This window comes from Homalodisca vitripennis, unplaced genomic scaffold, assembly GCF_021130785.1.
Source record: "Homalodisca vitripennis isolate AUS2020 unplaced genomic scaffold, UT_GWSS_2.1 ScUCBcl_8994;HRSCAF=17338, whole genome shotgun sequence".
NCBI classification, from domain to species: domain Eukaryota; kingdom Metazoa; phylum Arthropoda; class Insecta; order Hemiptera; family Cicadellidae; genus Homalodisca; species Homalodisca vitripennis.
In genome coordinates, this window is record NW_025785116.1 from 21,540 (window position 1) to 44,311 (window position 22,772).

The 22,772-nt window shown below is 33.8% G+C and overlaps 1 pseudogene; it reads left to right on the top strand.

Annotated features, from left to right (window-relative positions):
- Positions 1–3,686: 3,686 nt before the first annotated feature.
- LOC124374556 lies at positions 3,687–22,760 on the top strand (annotated as a pseudogene).
- The last annotated feature ends 12 nt before the right edge of the window (positions 22,761–22,772 follow it).

Sequence of the window (22,772 nt, forward strand, 5' to 3'; positions counted from 1 at the left end):
ATATAAAATTGTCTTCTAACTGCTATTATTTTGAGTTTAGAACTTTGTTTAACATTAGCTCTCAGACTGATAGTTACTGGTACTGAATTTAAATACCAAAAACAGTTGTGTAATGAAAACTAAGAAAACCTTTTTACAAACTAAGGCTTTAATCAACAAAATTCAACTAGATAACCTTAGATATTCAATCAGAATGTATAAACAATTACTTAGTATCTTCTTTAAAAATAACAGTTGATCTAGTTATGTTTACATGGAGTAAATTATATAACATTCTCCCCCACTGATTTTAGGAGGTAGTCATTGAAACATTCAGGGATCCTTCTTATTCTTGATCCTCTTCGAGGAGAAACTATTTTATTTTCTTGATTGAACTGTTCAGATTCAACTTCAGTGTCTTTTGAAGAATCTTCCTTATTTCCTTGTGATGCATCTTCATGTTCATCCTCCACCTCCTGTTCTTCCGACCAATTGGATAAGTCTGTCACCATTAGACTTTTATCACCTCGGGGAGCTAAGTGTTTTAGTGAAACAGTAGATTCTCTTCCATTGGGGTAACGAATTAGTGCGTATTGTGGATTTGCTTCTACTAATTCAACTTCATCAACTAGTGGTTCGTATTTGCTGCTTCTTACATTTCGCCTGGTTAGTACTGGACCAGGTTGCAGTAACCATGCTGGTAGTGAAGTAACTTTAGTTGATCGACGTGGATGTATGAACATTCTCTCGTGTGGAGTGCAGTTTGTTGCTGTGCATAGTAAAGAGCGTATTGAATGTAGAGACTCTGGAAGTACAGACTCCCAGTATCGTTGGTCCAGTCCTTTGGATTTTAGTGACAGTGTAACGGTCTTCCATATAATTCCATTATACCTCTCAATTTGTCCATTTCCTGCAGGATTGTATGGACTGGTTAAACTTGTAGCAATCCCCTTTTGATGAAGATATGTCCTTATTTCATCAGACAAAAATTATTTGCCTCTATCAGAATGGATGTAATTTGGTATCCCATAAACAGAGAACAAGTTTTCCAAACATTCTATCACAGTACTCGAAGTCATCTCTTTGCAGGGGTAAGAGAATGGGAAGCGAGAGTACTCGTCAACAATATTTAACATATAACGATTTCTACTTGACGATGGTAATGGTCCTTTAAAATCAATATTGAGTCTTTCAAAAGGTGAAGTGGCCTTTATCAATGTGTTGGTTTGTTTGTGGAATCTAGGTTTGACCTCTGAACAAATAGGACAAGATAAAGTCATTGATTTGATCTCATTCAAAGAATATGGCAAATTCTTGCTGCGTACCCAGTGATAGAAACGCGTTATTCCTGGATGACAAAGAGCCTGGTGCATTTCAAAAAGTTTGTTGTCAGTTGAAGAGGCATTACAGATCCGAGAGAGTGCGTCTGCAGAAACGTTTTCTTTACCAGGTCGATATTGAATGTTGTACGAGAAAGGAGAAAGCTCTAGTCGCCAGCGCATGATTTTGTCGTTTTTTAATTCTGCTAGAATGTTTTTGGTCAAAAATAAATGACAAAGCTTTTTGATCAGTTAAGAGAATAAATTGTCTCTCTAACAAAAAATGTCTCCATTTCTTAATAGATTCTACGATGGTCTGTGCTTCTCTTTCTACTGTTGAGTGTTGTTTTTCACTTCCAGACAAAGTTCTAGTCCATTTTGGCTCAGTGTAGCAGCTATTTCAACTCCTGAAGCATCAGTTTTCGACTATCAATTGATTTTCCGGTTCAACAGTCACAAGAAATTATCTTTCTATATCCTTCTTAATGTTTTGAAAATCACTAGCGACATTGGAGGTTGGTTCAATAGGAAAATTCTTACAGCTTACTAAACTTCTAATCTTGTCAGAAAACCTTGGTATCCATTTGGAGTAGTATGATAACAATCCAAGTGTTCGTTTAAGAGAAGCAGCATCATGAGGCATGTCCAAAAGTGGTTGTAATCTCTCTGGGTCGGGACATATAGTTCTATTTCTGATTTGATAACCAAGGATAGATATAGTATCTTGAGCAAATTTACATTTCTTCAGGTTCAATGTTAGATTGTATTTCTTAGCCACAGCCATAAACTTTTCTAAATTTTTATCATGATCTTGTTTACCCATTCCTCCTATTATAACATCATCAATATATGCAAAAGTACCTTCGAGTCCTTCTTCTGAAATAATCTTATTTATAGTCCTTTGGAAAGCGGACACGCCGTTGGTTACTCCAAAAGGAATGCGTTTGAACCGATACAACTGCCCATTAGCTTCAAAAGCGGTAAGTTGTTTTTCATGCTCTGGAATTGGTATCTGATGATAAGCACTAGACAAATCCAATGAACTGAAAGTATCAAATTTAGCAATTTTTAACACAAGTGATTCGATATCTGGCAAAGGATAAGCATCCAATAATGTAAATTTATTTACTGTCTGAGAATAGTCTATTACAAGTCGTTTCTTGTGGTTTTCATTTTTGGTAATGAGCACTTGAGCTCGCCATGGAGAAACACTTTCCTCGATAACACCATCTTTAAGAAGAGACTGTATTTCACATTGTATAAATTTTTCATCCTCCCCAAAAAAACCACCTTGTCTTAGTCACAACAGGTCGACAATCTTTAGTCATGTGCTGAAATAATGATGGTGGTTCCACATTAGCACAGGCAATGTTACAAACGGAGAAAGATGATCTTGGTTCCCCAAAGTCTACAGTAACATTTGTATGTAGTTTCATGATATCATGTCCTATCAGTACATCAGTACATAACCTTTCAATTACAAGCATTTTGATTTGTTTGTAAGTATTGTCTTGTACCCACAGATCTACCCTAACATACCCTTTAATTGGTGAAACGAGTGACGTAGATGCCATCGACACCTGTTTGACTTCTGGAAATGTTTTAAGGTTGTTAGCCTTTACAAAACTACTATCAATAAAACTATCAGAACTTCCAGTATCAACTAAAAACTTAGCAGAAATTCCGTTTACATTTCCGGATACAATTGCTTTAGATAATACTTTGGGTGTTACTGCTGAAGTTATTACGGGACATGTTGTTAAAGAGGCTGAATTTATCTTACCTTTTTTAAGATTCTTAGATAAACAAACTCTGAGAAAATGACCAGTTTTTGAGCAACCTTTACAAATAGCATCTTTTGCAGGGCAGTCATCTCTTGAAATATGTCTTGCTCTTCCACAAAAATAACTTTTCTGTCGGAGTCTGTGTGCTGATACAGCAGCAGCAGTAGAATTGTCTTCCTGAGTTTTTAGTTTGTCTGAAGGAATCTTTAAATTACTACTCGTATCAACGTTGTGACAATATGATTGAGGTACCTCTGAAGTCATGGAATAAGCGTCCGCATGTTTCTGAGCTGACTCTAAGGAACGAGCTATTTCTTCAACTTTTTCCAAGGTTAAAACGTTATGTTCCACTATACGTTGTCTGATTTGAGAAGAATTTAAACCACTAGTAAAGGCATCTCTGATAGACTCATCACTATAGGTTTTAGCATCGACATTTACGAACAAGTTGTATACCAAACATGTCCAACTAATAGTACATCTGAACCAAAGAGTTAACAACATATTTTCATGTTTGTTCGTTATGTACGGGTCTGAAGTCTGTAGTCACAAGTTTTACAATACCTCTATTTGTAAACAAAGAGCTGGTTTGATGACTTAACCTAGATGGAATACTTGTATGACAGGGTCAGTTCCTGCACAGTACCGTGAGGTTGAAGCAGAGATCAACTCTCTCGTATCACCAGAGTTCTCCAGGAAGGATGTTCTCCGATCGTTTATCAAGAAGTCAAAACTCAGAGATGAGAAACTGGATCAGGTATTTAACATACAACTAGAAAAATTCCACTTTTGATAAATTAAGACTGTTTTTAAACTGATCCAATTGTGTTTAGAATTGGTGTTTCAAATTTGTTTTAAACTGAAATCTTTAGTTGTAAATCGATTTGAAATCATAGTAGCGCATGAATTTAAGATAGTTCAAATTCATTACCACAAATTATTTACACAAAACAAACTATTATTTATCATTTTAACCCTTTGAGTGCCGCTGGCATTTTCCCAAGGCATATGCATAAAGTGCCGGGCTGTTTTTTGCATTTTCATTATTTTTTTTATTTTTTTTCTAATTAGGAATATAATACATATTATTACAAACAAAATTTGCTTTATAAAAATTTCAGTTTTTATCAAAAAGTTTTGTACTTTTTTATAAACTTTTTTTGAGCTTAATTTGAGTGTATATGGTATTTTTAAGATTTTCTTTTCTGTATAGGACAGTTAACCACTGAACCACATAAAATATCCAACCATTACTTTACTAACATAGCAGAAAATACTCTCAACTCACAACCAAGGCCCTCAAAACAAACTGCACCACACTTGACTGTCTCCAACCATGACTTAACACAACTAACTCTCACTAACGAACAAGAAATTAAGGAAATAAGGCTATAATAGAAAGCATTAAGTCATAAATCTCAGCCTGACTCGACGAAATATTAGCAAAACTACTAAAATACTGTAGCAGAGCTTTATTACCACCTCTACCAGCTGAAAGCGGATCCCATACTGAGTATTTCTACATTTATAAGGTGATTGAAAGAGTAGTCTTTAAAAATGTGAGGACTACTGCCAACTCCACAACATCCTGACAGAAGACCAACATGGCTTTGTCAAAGGGAGGTCAACAGCATCAGTCAAGATCAAACTGGTAGAATTTATCATTGAATCTTTTGAGGAGGGATACATGGTTGCTGGTATCATGTTGGATTTCAGTAAAGGCCTTTGATTGCTTGGCAAATGAACTGATTCTTATTATTATTAACTCAACAACTTGGAATATAAGGACAGGCAAAAGCGTGATTGAGGAATTATCTGAACGGAAAAAGTCAAATCGTTGAGATACAAACACACAAAATGGTATGACCCAAGTAACAAGATCAAAGCCTCTTCCAATCATGAGGGGAGTAAGTAACTCAGGGCTCTGTATTGGGGCCAGTCCTGTTCATCCTCCTGACGAATGACATGCCACAATACCTAGGCACGCATTGCTCCCCTCTGATGTATACTGATAACACAACACGGTTGGTGTCTAAATCATCCTCAAACAACACAGCTATCAACTCATACATTGCATTGAACATGGCTTACCAGTATTGTAACGAGAATGATTTAGTAGTTGACACTGATAAGACAAGACAGCTTGCATTTGGAAGAAGAAAGTTCGGAATTCCAGCACTTCTAGATATAAAGTGGAAACTCATGCCAAGTTTCTTAGAATGATAGTTGACAACAACCTACAATGGAATAATCATGGTCTTTCCAATAAACTAAGTTCATGCCTGTATTTTTTAAAAAGAATCAAGCATATTAGTGATGAAGCCACAATTAAAGTTGCGTACGACGCTCTGATCGAGTCACACACTAGATTCAGCCTCATAGTTTGTAGAGAGACCACAACAAGAAACCTTGATAGAATTCTGCTGATTCAGAAAAAAATCATCAGGATAATCTCAGAACTGGGTCCTAGAGAGAGCTGCAAATCTTTTCCCCCCAACCAAAAGATTTAACATTAGTTGGCTTATACATCCGAGAAGTTCATGTTGACAAGGAACATCTACAACGAGGCACCAACATCCATAGACATAACACTTGCCATGCCAGTGGTTTGAAAAGAAACCATTGTACATGGACCAAAAGCTGTTCAACCTTCTACCAGACAACATGAAGTCACTCGAAGAACAGAAGCTGAAAACGACCCTGACCAGATGACTTATCAACAGACCATTCAAATCTGTGGATGAATTCCTGGGCTGGAGGAGAAAACATAACCAACACAACTTGACCAATCTGTATAGAACTTTTGACACATGTACATTTCTCAAAGAATATGTAATAAAGACTATAGACTATTGAACATGGTTAGTTCAAAGATTTTTGTTTAACATGTTGAGTTTTGACCCAGTATAGAGATAAAGATAGACACTTTTATTTAGTTGTAATCTTTTACAGTTGCAAGATAACATTTGATTCCATTAATAGTGAATAGCTCCTCCTTAGTGATATCACAGTAATGTACTATTTATGCTATCAACTAAAATTAATTATGTGTTTTTACAGTACATAAAACTTTGAATCATTATATTAAGAGTTATGCATGTACCTTAAATTAATTAATATGAATTTTAGGTTTCAGTATTATTATTATTATTACTACTACTACATTAATGTTCAACACAGCATTCCTCAGCCTAATGTCAATATTCCCACTACTTTATAGGTTAAAAGATTTTTTAGCAATATTTTTTCTGTACATGTTCAAAAGTAATTCAGTGGGTCAATTTTACTAACCATTTAGATAATATGTTTAGGATTTCATATTAGAGGCAGGATAATCAATATTTCAAAAGTTAGTGCACAGATATTTAGATTTCATGGAACATCAAAAATTAATAGAAGACTGGAAAAAATGGCAAGGTCAAATTGTGGTGCTCTGTACAGATATGGGAGCTGCTACAGTTAGCGGATGACCATGTCAGCTCAGATCAGCTGTTTGCTGCCCTGGCATTGGTTGGGTGGGCACAGCAAGGCCGAGACCTGTCTCTGGAGCTTTTCGACAACCAAGCTTCAGGTGATAAGTTTATGACTGCACAATTTAAGGCAACAAATTTTGAGTCAGTTAGAAATAGCTCATTATCAAATCATGTATGTGATTGTAGCACTTTATATCAGTACTGACCTTGTCAAACAGTATTGGCTCTTTCCTGTCTATTTGTCAAGTTCCCAGTTTAGATATACAATGGGGACTATTGATTTGGTATTCAATATGTTTTATCATACTATATTCTTTATTCCTTACTGTATTCTTGAAGAGAAATCTTTATGAAGATCTTCTTTGGAAGGATAACAGGATTTCGGACATTTGCTATCGTTGGAAAATGTCCGAAATCCTTTTTTCCTTTCAATCCTTCCATTGTAAATAACAAACTTTAAACAAAAATTCTTCTTTGGAATAGACTCACAAGCTGATTACATGCTGCTTGGTCGGGACCAAATGCTGGCTCACGTGCTGGTTATGTGGTCTGCAATTAACTGTTCACTTATTTCACTGTATTTCCACTAGATCATTTTGATGTTCATACTAATTTTTTAAATGCAAAACTAACCATATTTTCATTAGTGAAGCTAACCTGTTTTTGTTGAATTTGTTTGTTTGTTTCAACTATTACCAGCTAATTACGCACGCAGGTGGCGAGCCTGTAGTGTGGGACTCCCCTAAAAACGGGTTTACCCACTAAAAAAACCTCCTCTACTCTTTAGGATTCTAACCTGGGATTGTTTATCACATTACTTCAGGCTAGGCCTAAATTTGACTTAAGCCTGTGGGGCTCGCTCCTTATGAAGGCCACTTCGCGGTCCAGATCGGGTTTCTTTTCCAGGAGGATGCCCCGGACGAACTGTGACAAATGATCCCAGTTCCCCTCATGCTCCATGATTGTGAATATAATTCAAATGATAGTGATGGATTTGTGAACAATGCTTGTTTTTGGAAATAAAGCTTATTAAACTTGAACTTAAATGTTAAGTGTCACTACACCTTTGTTTTTTGCAATGCAAAATTGCTTCAAGGCTTTTTTAAGTTCTAGTAAATTACTACAGAAGAAACAGTAAACCATGTAAATTCTAGTATTACTTTGCTTTTATATATATGAAAACAGTTAAAACTTTTTGAACTATGAATCTTTTACAATAATATAGTGACTGGATTTTGTGTAGAATAATAGATAGAAAACACATATTGGTGTGCATTTTGAAATATTTTTGTTTTAAGTTAGAATTTTTAGATATGTAAATTAATTGTTTTCTCTGTGTAAAAACATTGTTGGTTTATTGAAAATCTACTTGTTTATTATTTTTATTTGTTTTGTGTGCAAATTTTTTAATGTACAAAGAATGTTTTGTTAATTTAAACTTTATGTAACAATGTTGAAGAACATGCATTTTAAATATGTGAAATTCCATTTCTGTATTATAAAGCAAAAGAAGTTATTACAATGTAACCACACTCTTACTTTCACCAAAATTAATTGCTGCCACCAGCCTGCAAAGGCTTAACCTCTTGAATTCCAACTTATACCTGGGCTGTATATAAGTACTATTGCACTGCGATTCAGAAAGTGGTTCCTTCCTAGCCAGCATATGACGTAGCTAGTATGATAGCCGCAGTTTACGCGACATACTGAATTGAAACTACAGAGTTTTAAACATATCACTCACTCTCTGTAGAAGATGTTAAAATGTTGTAAACACATCCTGTCTTCTGTATTCTAATTATTACTAAATGAGCTTACTAACAGTGAAAGTCTATAACTGATATTTTATTTACTGTCACAGTTTTAAGAATTTTAATCACATGAAACTTTCAGTATGCTAGGTAGTTTTTTTTTTTTTTTTTTCAGGTAAGTTTTCATCAGCGGCAGTTGCCTATTCACCAATCTAACAGTAACGCTCTAAGCTGTCTGAATGCAAGTGTGCATGTTATTAGTTGATTTTGAGTTAAGGTAAATAAAGCGGTTTGTTAATTATTTATCTTAAGAGTCAGCTGTAGTGAGAAGATGGCCAACACTCCCACTGTAAGAACAATGTCAAACATTTTTACACCTCATAGAATTGTTGGAAATGTCTCATATTAAGGATTAAAAGGTTTACTTATTTTTTCAGTAACAAATAACTAAATGGTGACATTCAAACATTCTCTGACATAAAAATTACTCTTTACGTTTCGGAGCTGTCAGCTCGTTTACAGGCTTGAGACTGGCCAAGGCACATATTTACAGAATATAGCAATAATTAAATATATCCTTGCTGTGTTGTATATATTTATTAGAGGTTCATTAGTTTGTATATATTGAGATGTCGTGGTAACCAAAGACTTACTATTGTTTACAGTGTTTTATTGGACTTTAATCACTTATTTGATTTTTTTTTCAATTCACTTAGTTTTCTTTCCACGCTTCTGTTTAATTGTCTGGTTCTAATGAAAGTTCTGGTCCCTGACTAAACATTTATTGCTGTTAAACAAACATCAGGGTATTTCTCTGTTAACCGTCTATCCAGTTCTCTTATTATTCCTTTTCGTTTGTTATGTACATCTCTAATTCCATGGAGGATTAAAGAAACCATTGTATCCAAACAGTCGTTTTTCTGTGATAGTTTGAACAGTTTGCAATCACAAAATTCACCAGCCATGTTGAAGTGTTTTATAGAAGAAAACCTAGGTGTTTAAAACATTTAGAAAATTTCTATTACTACATAAAATACACTATCATATTAACTTATATAATTCACAACCAATTGTATCAGCCACAATAACTGAATTGAGACAGAGTAACCAAATTAACAAGTAACAACATACAAGGCAAGGAAAGCTGAGAGCAGAATCATGTCATTGCATGTCTCTCTCCTTTTAAACTTACCTCTGCTACAGTTTTTGTTGATGCATGGTATATTAATATACATATTTATGCATTTACATAAATATATATAAGTATGTATTTACACATATTTTCACTAAAGGTTGGTTTAAAAACAAGCAAAAATTTCACATGAACATCCTAGCTTGCTTTATTTAGTGTCTGTGCGCTCATTTTTTTATTTTAAAAATCGCATCTTATAAATAGTTAAGTTTAAATTTGGAACTTATGTTAAGCTAATCAAAAGAAATAAAAACACAATACAAATAATATTAATTCCTGTTCCAATATAGGGGCATTTGAAAGGTTTCAAAATTATTTATCTTAAAGGATAATGTTTTGTAATACATTTAATGATATATCCAATAGTATTCAGTGGAAGAACCAGTGGTGATGAACAAGCTACCAAGAATTTAAAAGAACAACGTAGAAAGCACATGGTAATTTGATAACAGTACCTAGACACGAATAACCATACCAATGCATTCTCAATTCTAATAAGCCAAATTAATGCATTTTCAAAATTTTCAGTTGAAATATCCTTTTCTGTTTGGTGATTTCCCAAGTCGATATTCGTGCTAAAATATTTTTATGCGTATCCTACAATTATGTAAGAGTTGATTATGACAAAATAAAAAAACAATCTTGTTTCAATTGAATATCTATGTTTAGTATGTTATCATCAAATACATTTTCTATTTTCTAAAATTTATTTTTTGTGATTTTTAAACCCAAAAACCATGCATCAGAAAAAATAAATTTGTTTTTCACAAAATTTACTAGTTTTATATTAAGGTATCATTATTTATAAACCAATACGTAAAAAAAATAACAAAAACGGCATCTCTCTCTCTCTCTCATATCATTTTTAAAAGTTATAAAAGATTGAGTATTAAAGTAGGTTTAAATTCAATTGAAACCATGATAAGGATCATAGAGATTGTTTGTTTTTGTGAAATTCAGCATTATACCTAAGTTATATTCGTAAAGCATCTCATTATTTTCCAATTATATTAAATATAATATATTATAAATTATATATAATATAATATATTATATTATAAAGTAATCACTTAATAAATTTTATTAAGTGATTACTTTATAAACCCAGTAAATTAGAATGTCATTGAAAAAAATCATGCTACAAATACTAAAGTTATTTTTTTGGAAAGATTTGCAATTTTTATTGCACTTTCACATTTGATAGCCCATTCAGTAGATTTAAATGGCGCAAACCCAGACTTTCCAGAAGTATGGGAGATACCTAGCATGTAAACAAAAAATAAGCTTTTCTATATATTGCACTATTAATTCGGATTAGTGTTTTCCATAAAAGTATTTTAATTATTTATGTAGCTCATATCATACTAAACAATGTATATAAATTAAAATTGTGGATTGACAGGTTTGCCAACTGTTTACCTGGGCACCTCATCTCACCTGCGTTACTGTGACCTCTTCCGGACAGACACCATTGAGGTCGAGGTGGTACCAGAGAAGAAAGGGCTGTTCATGAAACATGTGGAGTATCTCATTTCAAGCAAGGTACACAACACAGAATAACACTGATCTAATAAATAACCGAATCTTCTGTAACTGTAACTATTTTTCGATTCACCTTAGGAAATATAACTCTTCATAGGAAAGTTAGTACAACTTAGTACATGGGTTCCTCTTAGTCCAAGAAAGAACTCTATTGATTTTGGGCTCAAAATATATTATACTTTGAGCCCATAAATATATTATACTATATCAAAATTTATTATTATTTGATATTTTACTTTATTTTAAGTGAATACTCTTACAGGTGTTAACAAAATTATCAAGAAATTTAAATAATAGTTTAATTGAACAAAAATTTAAAAGATTTAATTACTCGGAGCAGAAATATAAATTGACAACAAATATGTGATCAATTTATATTTGGGGGTTGTGTAACAGGTCAAATTACGACATTTGAATATTCGCGGGGAATTGGCAGACTGTGACGTCAGTGAATCGGCAGACTGTGACGTCAGTGAATCGGCAGACTGTGACGTCAGTGAATCACATGTTGTCGGAATTGAGATTTATTTAATTAATAACAAAGAAATATATTAAACTTTATACGGAAAAAGATTTGATTAATTAAAATGAAGTAAACATAACCAAAATTCGTGATTTACAAAAGTACTAAATAGAATTACGCAGAAAAGCCAATTGTGGGATAAATGACTTGTATATTGATGACGTCATAAAGCACATGTTGCTAAAAATTTAAATAAAAAGCTTTGAAAAAATAATAAAAAGAAAATAGAAAGACTTAAATTGATTAATTATAGTAAACGTGATAAATTTCGACAATTATAAGAAAAGAATCAAATTATATTTATTCGTGAAGACGCTGATTTGAACGGGAGAGGGGATGAGTATTGTTTTGAGTCGGTATGTGTAGTTTTATACGGAGATTCCGTCTTCTCTTTCCAGACTTAAAGCAAGGAGGTTGTGTGGATTCTCCTGAGATAGTAGTGGTGAAATTAATAGGAAACTGTAATATGGTGTAATTGAAATTTTAGTGAAGGATGGGATATTATGTTAAACTCTTAAATTATCAAAGCAAGGTGAGTGGAATTATATATGTGTGGACAGTGTAATATGGAATAAATTAACGCCAAGGTCACTTGGTTTGACTTTTCTTTGAGTATCCCATTTATAAAAAAGTGTGATAGGAACTTTAATGGAGTGATATTAAATTTTTTAACCACTAGTCAACCTATTTAAAAACCTGAGATAGACATAGACTTGTTGTTGGTGACAACACCACAGACATTCAAATTTAATAGTAATTTGGTATTAAGTTGGAATAGTATGAGTTAGCTAACACGAAGTAATTTACATCACCAATGAGAGGGAGCACATTTTGAGTAGTGATTGGGAGAGGATTGGGACAGCAATTTGTTTATCTGGAAGGTGGCAGAGTTTCAAGCAGTACCAAGGGAACGCAGCTAGCTTTGGGCAGATTTTGAGCAAGATGGCGACCAACACCATCCGGAGCAAAATGGTACAGCAACGTGGGACTGGTAACAAAAAGGCGCACAACTACATGGGGCGTCAACAACACTAAAAAAACCGACACAGCAAATTGACACAACTACGACGGGCAGATATCGCGACAAATTGACGCAGTCAACGTAGGGCGATCTTCAGCAAATTACCGCAGCCAACGTGAGGGGGATCATCAGCAAATTGGCACTGCAACGTAGGGCGATCCACAGCACAAGTAAACAATGGCAACTGAGCGATACCAACACATATTTTCTCTCCAGAAGTAGTACCAACTGCTGCAAAACTAATTTCCTACTGGCGAGTGCACTGGTTGTATATTTGTAAATTTGATTGTATATTGACTCTGGGAACTTTTTGACTCTACCTCCTATAACTAGACTACATTTATGTCAAAAAAATGATTACATTTTGTTACATTTACATTTTGTATGCTATAATAAATTAATATACAGACATTCAACAAGATTCATTAATAAACTGACTACTCTAGGTTAGTGTAACTTCTCTAAAATATATGTTATTTATTTCCTTTCTAAATTCATTCAAACATTTTGTACTAAAAAAATAACTCAATTTGTACTGTTAGAATTTTCTCTCTTTATTGATATCAACAACTTTGTGTTATTTATTCATAAACTTGTTTTACTATACATTGCGTGTTACCTCTACATGTACTTAGCCAATTATCAAGTTCAAAATGCTGCAAAGAAAAATATGCATTAAAACTGTTGAACATTTTAAGAGCAAATAATTGTAATGTACGCATTTTATTTCCATTATATTTACAAAGAAAGATTCTGTGTGTAAAATCGTATTTTGCTTCAACAGAAAGCTGTGTCAGTCTTGCCCCAAAAGCGTGATATCTTGCTATTTATGTAGAATTTATTGTACTAACTTTATTTTTTCCAAAACCAAAATTGAATTAAACATCAAAAAACTGTGTTAAAGTTTTATAAATATCCAAATTTTATAAGTTTTTATAAATAAATTAAATCTTGAAATAATTGTATTAAAATTACATGCATTGGGTAAGAATATATTAACTACTACCATGACAAGTCTTGGTGTTTTAGTTTCTCGGAACTTAGTTGGAGACATACCATTACACTCTATTGTTTTGGGGCTTTTGGCATGTCTTTTATCTGTAAAAAGGTCATGAGTTTTGTAGTTGCTTATTTTTCAAAACCACTTCTTTTAGTGTTTGATCACTATAAAACTATTAATTGGTTTACCTAAAATGATTTTCTTTTTGCTTTTTTGAATTTGTATATAGATAATAACCAAGATGTGTGTATATTGCAGCGGTTTGATTCAACTGTAAATCGTAGATACAATGATTTTGTCGCACTGTATGATGTCCTACTCAACCGTTTTCCATACAGGCTGATTCCAAAACTGCCACCAAAGAGGATGATTGTAGGAGGTTAGTAAGCTTTTGTTATATTAGTGTCTAATTATATGTATACATATGAGTTAATGACATGTAAATGCAATCTTCTTCGTCTTCTAAGGGGGAGCCTATTACCATACACTTTGCGGATCGTATTGTTTTGGCGCGCGGGCACGAATTAATTTACAGTCAGCGGTCGAACAAACAGTAATGGTGCACCACATCATATCGCTCGCTATTGTATATTCATTTCATTTCTACGTTGAACTGGATTCCAGTTTATAAAAATATCTCCATCTATATTCTTAAAAACAAAATAATTAAATACAATATATTGTTTATTAACTATTGTAATAAATATCTCTAATAAATATCGATCAAGTTCAGACGATCGTAAGATTTCCATTTCAATCAGCTCATATTATGACACGCAAATTATACCATAAAATGCGATACTAGTTATTATTATAATAACAGCGGAGGAAAACAACCAATCAGAAGCGCTAAAAAGCAGAGAGTAAACTCATATGAATGATTTTTCAACTTCGACATACAACTACGATCTGTAGGATATTTATAAAACTTTTGAAAACTCTGAACGTAGACCGTTGTTAAACACTCTTAGTTGACAAGTGAAGACGATCGCCCAATCTATCAGACATTAATAGAACTATTTGGAGGGAAACTTAAAAGCAGACCACCGTTACGCCCGGTCGCTGCGTGACGAGCACAGCTCGTCAGTGTTCTGCAATGGGTTTAAGCCTTGAGGGCCTGTTGCTTATCTCAGAAGTGTACTGTGAGGTCTACCAGTTAACATTAGATATTGTTTTTGCAAGACAGCAGTAGTTCTTTATAATGCTTGACAGCATCTCTGGGTACCATGACACACACATTGGGGCCCTCTGGCTTATATTATAATCCTACTCAGATATTTTAATCTAGTATGTAATAATCAATTAGGTTTGTTTGCTAATAGTTGTTACAGCCGGCTTTGAGGCAATAAATACATTGTTTTTTCAAAATAATGCATTTACAGCATGTATAACAATTACACATAACAAGTAAATGGCACAAGCAAATGGCAAAAGTGAAAGTCTCTTCTAACAAAGTTAGAATGAAAGTCTCTTTATCTACAATCTTTGATATTTAAAATAGTTTAATGAAATCAAACTTGAGGTGTTTTAAGTCCTGTAAAGAAATTTTTCCACAGTGTAGAATGGTCAGTTTATCATTCCAATAACAAAATATTTATGCATCGTAATCGTCATATATTCTACTTTTGACAGATAAAGTTATGTCAAATCATATCAACTATCTAAAGCATGCTTTAGTTGTGGAACAAATCAATCAAGGGTCTCGAAAGAGTTTGTTGGTAGACTTTACAAAAATATTGACTTTTGCAAATTGATTTTTATAAGAACATATTAAGTACCAAAACCTAACAACATGCCAAAAGATATCAAATTGGAGTCTTTTACTGAGATGTATAACCAGAAATGATATTATACAAATTTGTATGAAGATGTAAAAAAGTATTACTTACTTGTAGTTTTTATTTGTCTCTGCCATTCCATAATAAGGTGCCGAGTTGGTTAACCCATTTTGTCTTAGTATTCTACTGAGGAACATCAACATAACGCACATGTTATGAGTATTTTGTGTTTTAAAAATTAATTGCATAGTTAATAGTTTAAATTTACAACAGTAATCATCTCAGTTTTATCATAATAATTGTGAATTTTTTATACAAGATTGCTTGTATTGCAGCCAGTGCCAGCCTACTGCTGGGGGCAGGGGATGGACAGTTCATTGAGGAACGGCGCCGTAGTCTGCGCCGGTGTGGCTCGCTCTTGTGGCCCGACATCCCACTATCAGCACCGACCCAACACTGCACTACTTTCTCACTGCACCGGTGGATGACCTGCAATACAAGATACGTGAGGTGTTCAGACCGTGTGCCTGATGAGTTTGCAACTTCAGAATTTGCAGTTGCAAAGGTACTTCATTTAGTATACAGTACTTCAAATATTGTATAGATTCTAGGATTATAGAAGTATATTCATTCAAATCCTTTATTGTAGTCAAGCAAATAATGCCATAGACAGGGTCATAAATAACCTAACAATAAAATAAAATTAAATACTCAGAATAAAATACATAAGTTAAAAATCATAGTTTAAAATAAACATTAATATACATTAAATTTCAAAGTCTGTTTATCAAATAAAGCATTTAAAAACTTGTAAACATTATAAAAAGGATTTTCCAAAAGCCATTTGTGTATAACGTTTTTAAATCTATTTTTTTCACAAGATGGGCTGAGTATGGAGGTTTAATAAAATACGTTATACTAGTTACATTAAAAGATGACATGGATTTACTAAGCCTATGGTACAGTTTATGAACAAAATAATTTGATCTGGTATATAATTGATTGATAAGAGATTTTATTGAGCTCATCATCACAGTAGTGTCTCTCTATATACTACAAGTGATAATGTATGTACATTGTAACAACTTGGCAAGAGTCAAAGATCTGGATACATATAACACACGCCGGGCTGCAAACTTCAATTTACCAGCACACAGAATGGCACTGTACTCGGAAAAGCCATCTTACATGAGAGCTAAACCGTTCAACATCCTGCCTGAAGAAATCAAACTACAGGAAGAGAGCATCACTTTCAAGAGAGAGCTGAAGAAGTGGTTGATGAAACACCCGTTTTACAGAATTGATGAATTCACAAACTGGAGAACTCAGGGGGATTTGGAAGCTTGAACATCTTGATGAATTTGACCTGTACTTTTCTCGACTCAATTCCAAGCCAAATTAAAAAAATACCAATTTCAGTTCATTCACTCATTAACTATTGATCTGTTATAGGATCTTGTACCAGCCGATTGCACCAGTGAGTTCGCCATCAGTCGCGAGCAGATTAAAGTAATTCTGCTAGGTGTCACTCGCATTAAACAGATAGCGGAGAACTTTGCTACCTACCCGCTCACACGCGTGAGTACATCCATTCTTGTTAATAGCACTTTAAGCATTTAATAATATTACGAAGACTAATATCTAAGGGCACCAAACTTTTATTGTTTAGAGGCCCTGAACTTTGAGGAAGACATTTCAAAATTTCTTAATCTATTTTAACCCATTGCGGATCGTGAAAACGGCGCGCGCGCGGGCCTTAGAGTACGAATTAATCCGTATTACAACGCAGCACCCGCAGTGTTTGCACGCCTACCTGCCTGCTTAGCGCGCTCGCTAATTATACATGTTTTGTTTGTTTATGTTGTTATTTATGTTATATAAACATTATACAGATCATATTAGACAAGTATATTATACTAGAACAAATGTAAAAATACAGGTACATAACATTTTTACTTACGTTTTTTGCGTGTTGTAGCTGTTTGATATAGGACGTACAAACGTTTTACTCAATAAAAAAATGTTCTAATAAAACTGTCAATTCAAGAAACAACTAATCTAATATTTACAAAATATTGAGACTGTCTTTGTCTTAGTAGTGGATTTTGGTGTGATAGTCACGGAAACAATTATACGCGTGATAGAATCGTCTCCATCCTCAATAACACTATCGATATCACTTTCATCACTTCCACTTTCTAATAATAGTCTATCTAATTCAGATGATCGTAAATTATCACCCATTTTATTTACGTACACGCACACGAGGCAAAGGAAAATCGAACGCCACGACTGTACGACTCAGACAAACAATTTGTCGCAAATAAAAACGTTATTGACCGATAACGAGGGGAGTATTTGTGGACAGGTACCAGAGATAAGGTAGGAAGCCAGTCCAGGAAAACGGACTATAAATAATCTCCGAGACTTATAACAGCGATAAGCGTTCAAAACAAATGAGTCATCCGTACCACGTCATCCGCGTGAGGGTCACGTCATTGTGCTTTTGGTCCACGCCTCGCTCCGCGTCACCCTCACGTCGTTGATCCGCAATGGGTTAATATCGACATTTCTCCTAGATTTAAAAATTAGGTTAGAGTAGTTTACCGAACATTTGGTCTCTTTGAAGCTGAATTTCAATCAATTATAATACAGAATAAGCTTGCTGCAGAGCCTGTGGGCAGCTCAGCATGGGTTACCGGTGGCAACATCTGGCTTAACATGAAGAAACCTTAATAGGTCTTATGTTACCTGAGAAAATGTGCAGGTATGCAGACGACATGGGTGAGTTGGCCAGTCAACTGAATAAGCTTGCTGCAGAGCCTGGAGGCAGCTCAGCGTGGGCTACCGGTGGCAACAACACCTGGCTTAACATGAAGAAAGGCTTCAATCTCATATCTAAGTGAGTTTCACAGTATTGTTGGTATGCTTTTTTATAAATACACTTGGACTAGTTTAATCGGCAAATTATAATAATTTTTAGTTTACAACAAAATAAGACCTGCAGTAGAAAAGAGTCTTTTCAGGCGGAATTAAAGTAGCTGGTAAACAAAGATTTTTTTAAGTTAATAAATCATGGGTATGACATGTTTATAGGAGGCACAAAAAGGCAAAGAATTTTCTCAACTTTTTGGCATGGGCAACCCCAAATAACCAAGAAACCATACATTGCAGAAAGGAAGTAAGACAAGTCTAGACTTCTTGGAAATACTCAGCGCAGATAGGGATAAAAGTATTCGATTACAAGGGTGTTTTTAAATACATCATATTCAATATCCTCCCGTCACTAGCCTAATATTAACAAAATATGTATAACAGACACTTTGGTAAAGTACTTGTACATTTAGACTTGCTGAAATAAGTAAACAATCCTCCTACATACATTACTCTTACTAACAGCCTGACTACAAAACTAACACGTTTTAATTCTAAAATAACTTATTTACAGTGCTCTTATGTAACAAAATAGTGTTGCAATAACAATAATCTACAATTTGGAATTTGTGATTGCATCAAATTGTGCTATGTTCAACCATTTGATCAGATAACAGAAGTAAATATTATCATAATTCACAAAGTAAAGAAAAAGAAATACAGTACAAAACTGCTATACAGTAAAATCTGTCATATCTGGTCTTGTGATATCACGCACCTCCTATGTCTAGTCTGCTGACAAATGATGACATTTTTGACATGATGACATGAGAAAAGTTTCCAATTTTATTTTAAATTTATTGAATGTAGCCTCTGACTTAATTTCAATTGGAAGATTGTTATAAAATTTTGATCCAATATACTTTGGTTTCTTTTTAAAAATGTATAAGGTATGGGGCTTATTACTACATTATTACGATTTCTTGTGAAATAGTTTTGATTATCTCCTACCATTTCAAGTTCCTAAAGTTTGCTTTTAAAAATATACATCACATAAACCGTCATTATATTTTTCTTCTTTAGAGTATTCCTTAACCCATTGCGGATCAACGACGTGAGGGTGACGCGGAGCGAGGCGTGGACCAAAAGCACAATGACGTGACCCTCACGCGGATGACGTGGTACGGATGACTCATTTGTTTTGATTGAACGCTTATCGCTGTTATAAGTCTCGGAGATTATTTATAGTCCGTTTTCCTGGACTGGCTTCCTACCTTATCTCTGGTACCTGTCCACAAATACTCCCCTCGTTATCGGTCAATAACGTTTTTATTTGCGACAAATTGTTTGTCTGAGTCGTACAGTCGTGGCGTTCGATTTTCCTTTGCCTCGTGTGCGTGTACGTAAATAAAATGGGTGATAATTTACGATCATCTGAATTAGATAGACTATTATTAGAAAGTGGAAGTGATGAAAGTGATATCGATAGTGTTATTGAGGATGGAGACGATTCTATCACGCGTATAATTGTTTCCGTGACTATCACACCAAAATCCACTACTAAGACAAAGACAGTCTCAATATTTTGTAAATATTAGATTAGTTGTTTCTTGAATTGACAGTTTTATTAGAACATTTTTTTATTGTGTAAAACGTTTGATCCGTCCTACATCAAGCAGCTACAACACGCAAAAAACGTTAGTAAAAATGTTATGTACCTGTATTTTTACATTTGTTCTAGTATAATATACTTGTCTAATATGATCTGTATAATGTTTATATAACATAAATAACAACATAAACAAACAAAACATGTATAATTATATACGCTGGCCTAATTAGCGAGCGCGCTAAGCAGGCAGGTAGGCGTGCAACCACTGCGGGTGCTGCGTTGTAATACGGATTAATTCGTACTCTAAGGCCCGCGCGCGTCGCGCGCCGTTTTCACGATCCGCAATGGGTTAATGGATGTTCTATTATGAAAATTAAAAATGATTCTAATGGCTTTGTTCTGCATTTTTAGAATAGAATTTAGATTATTTACAGCAGTAGCACTGTAAAGTGAGATTCCAAAAGATATTATTGAGTGAATATACGAAAAATAAATAACCTTTAATGTTTCTTTTTCACACAGGTTTCTCAGTCTAATTAAAGCATATAAACCTGATGAAATTTTGGAAAGTAATTTTTCTACATGAATGTTCCAAATTAAGATTTTTGTCTATTTATCAACCCAAAAATTGAATACTGTCAATTTCAATTTAAATTATTTCATTACAAATTGTGATTATAGGAGCAGGGTGAAATTTGTTTGTAGTTTGCCGAGTTAGAAAATTAATATTAAATTAGTATTGTCTGCATTTAGGGGTAGGTTATTAGAATTAAAAAAAGTAATTTAATAAATTGATGTCCAAATTTGATTTGGTTTTTAGTTTCTTAATAGATGAGGCTGTAATTTTCAAATTAATGTCATCAGCATACAGACATAATTTTACTGTCTTCACTGAGTTGAGGGAAATCTTTTAGGCAGCCAGTGAACAATAAAGGACCCGACATAGATCCCTGAGGTACTCCATATTTTACTTCTTCCATTGAGAATTGGTTAGAAATGTTGTAATTTTTTCATTTGAGGAATTTCCACAAATTATTTTCTATTGCAAAGGGTATGACCTCATTCAGTTCAATGGGTTCTTTTTTATTCCTAAATTACTCAATTTTAATAATAATAATTCATGAGATATCGAGTCAAATGCCTTACTCAGATCCATAAACAAACCAACACTACTTAAACATTTTTCTATCTAGACTGTCCAATATTTATTCAACAAAGTCTGAGGCTGCTCTTATAACAGACCTTCCACTTTGAAATCCATGTTCAAAAGTTTTAAATAACTGGTTTTTTTTTCAAGGAAGTATACAAGTTGGTTATAAGCTACCTTTTCATATATTTTTTGAGATTGGAGGTAACAATGCAATTAGTCTATAATTTGATGCTGACCGCTCATCTCCTTTTTTGTATAAGGGTTTCAGTTTTGTAATTTTAAGTTTGTGTGGAAAATTCCAGACATTAACAAAGCATTTATTAAATAAGTAATTGGTTTCAGTAATACTAGTTTAGCTATTTTCAAGAGCACCACAAGAATACCATCCTATCCAGAACTATATGAATTGTTCAACTTGTTTATGATTTTCTCAACTTCCTTGTCATCAACAGAGAAAAATGAAAAGTTCGGTGTATTAAGAAGTGTACCAGTCTCTCAAATCTCCTCCATTACATCTCGAGATGTTTCCAAGTTTGGTATCACAGTATTGTCAATTACATTTTAAAAATAGTCATTAAATATCTTACAAACCTGTGAAGAATCTGAGCATACTGTACCATCAACTTTTAGAGTTAATTTGGAATTTTTGTCTGGTTTGTCCCTACTTCCGAATTTATTAATTGCCAAGAGGTTATGTTTACATTATTTGCTTTGTTTTATAATATTGCTTTTTTGAAGAGATAAGTTTTTTCTTTAACTGTTTGTTCATAATTTCTAACATGTCAAGAGTAAGAGAGGGATGTGCAAGCCTTTGTTTTTTTTTTTTTTGGCAACTTACTCCACTATATATTTTAGAAATGACCTTGCTGAGATCGATATCAAACATCCAAATGTGCACTAGGTTGTGTTGTGAGTGGTGGGATAGGTACTTTCAATGCACTAATATCTGAGTTTTAAATATTGAATATTACTGAATGATACACTTTTTCTAACATTTATTTTTGTTAATAACCTTTTGTATTGGGTTTCGTTTTACATACACAACCACTTTTATAAAAAATTCATGCAAAACATTTTCATTGTGGTATTCAACATTTTTTAAATTACTTAGTGCCTAACAAAAAGTGAACCACAACTTTAGTAGTTGCATTTCCAATTAAAAATATTTTTGTCCTACCCTATTGCTACATTAGGCCAGATATGAAAGGTTTTATTGTATATTGGATAGTTTGGACAAGTGAATATGGGCAGTATGGTTTAATGGCTAGAGATATTAAATGTAGTAGTAAATAGAAAATTGTCTGTTTAGTCAATGCCAGCACTTCTCAAGCTTATATTACTTTACATGTGAGAAATCTTTAATATAACATCATTTACAGAATACAAAATGTGTACTAATTGAGTAAATGAATTGAAAAAGTGCTTTAATTTATAATAATTATCACTTGTAAGGCAGAATATTGTAATAAGAAATCTAGCACAACAATACCTAAATTTTTATAATTTTCCCTACAGAGAATTACTCTGTCAAGTGTAGGCTCCCCAATTCCCCTTGGTCTTACTTAATAGTAATTAACAATAACTGTGTTACAGAGAATTAACAACAATGTCGGCACGTGCAAGTTCTCTGGCCCAGTGCGAGGAGAGCGAGGTCTGTGAGAGACTCAATGTCCTGGTGGACGTGTTGGCAGGTCACAAGGACCTCTGTGAGAGAGTGGAGAAAGGAAGTGGCCAGCGATCACCAGAAAGCGCTCGCAAAGATGTTGGCACTCAA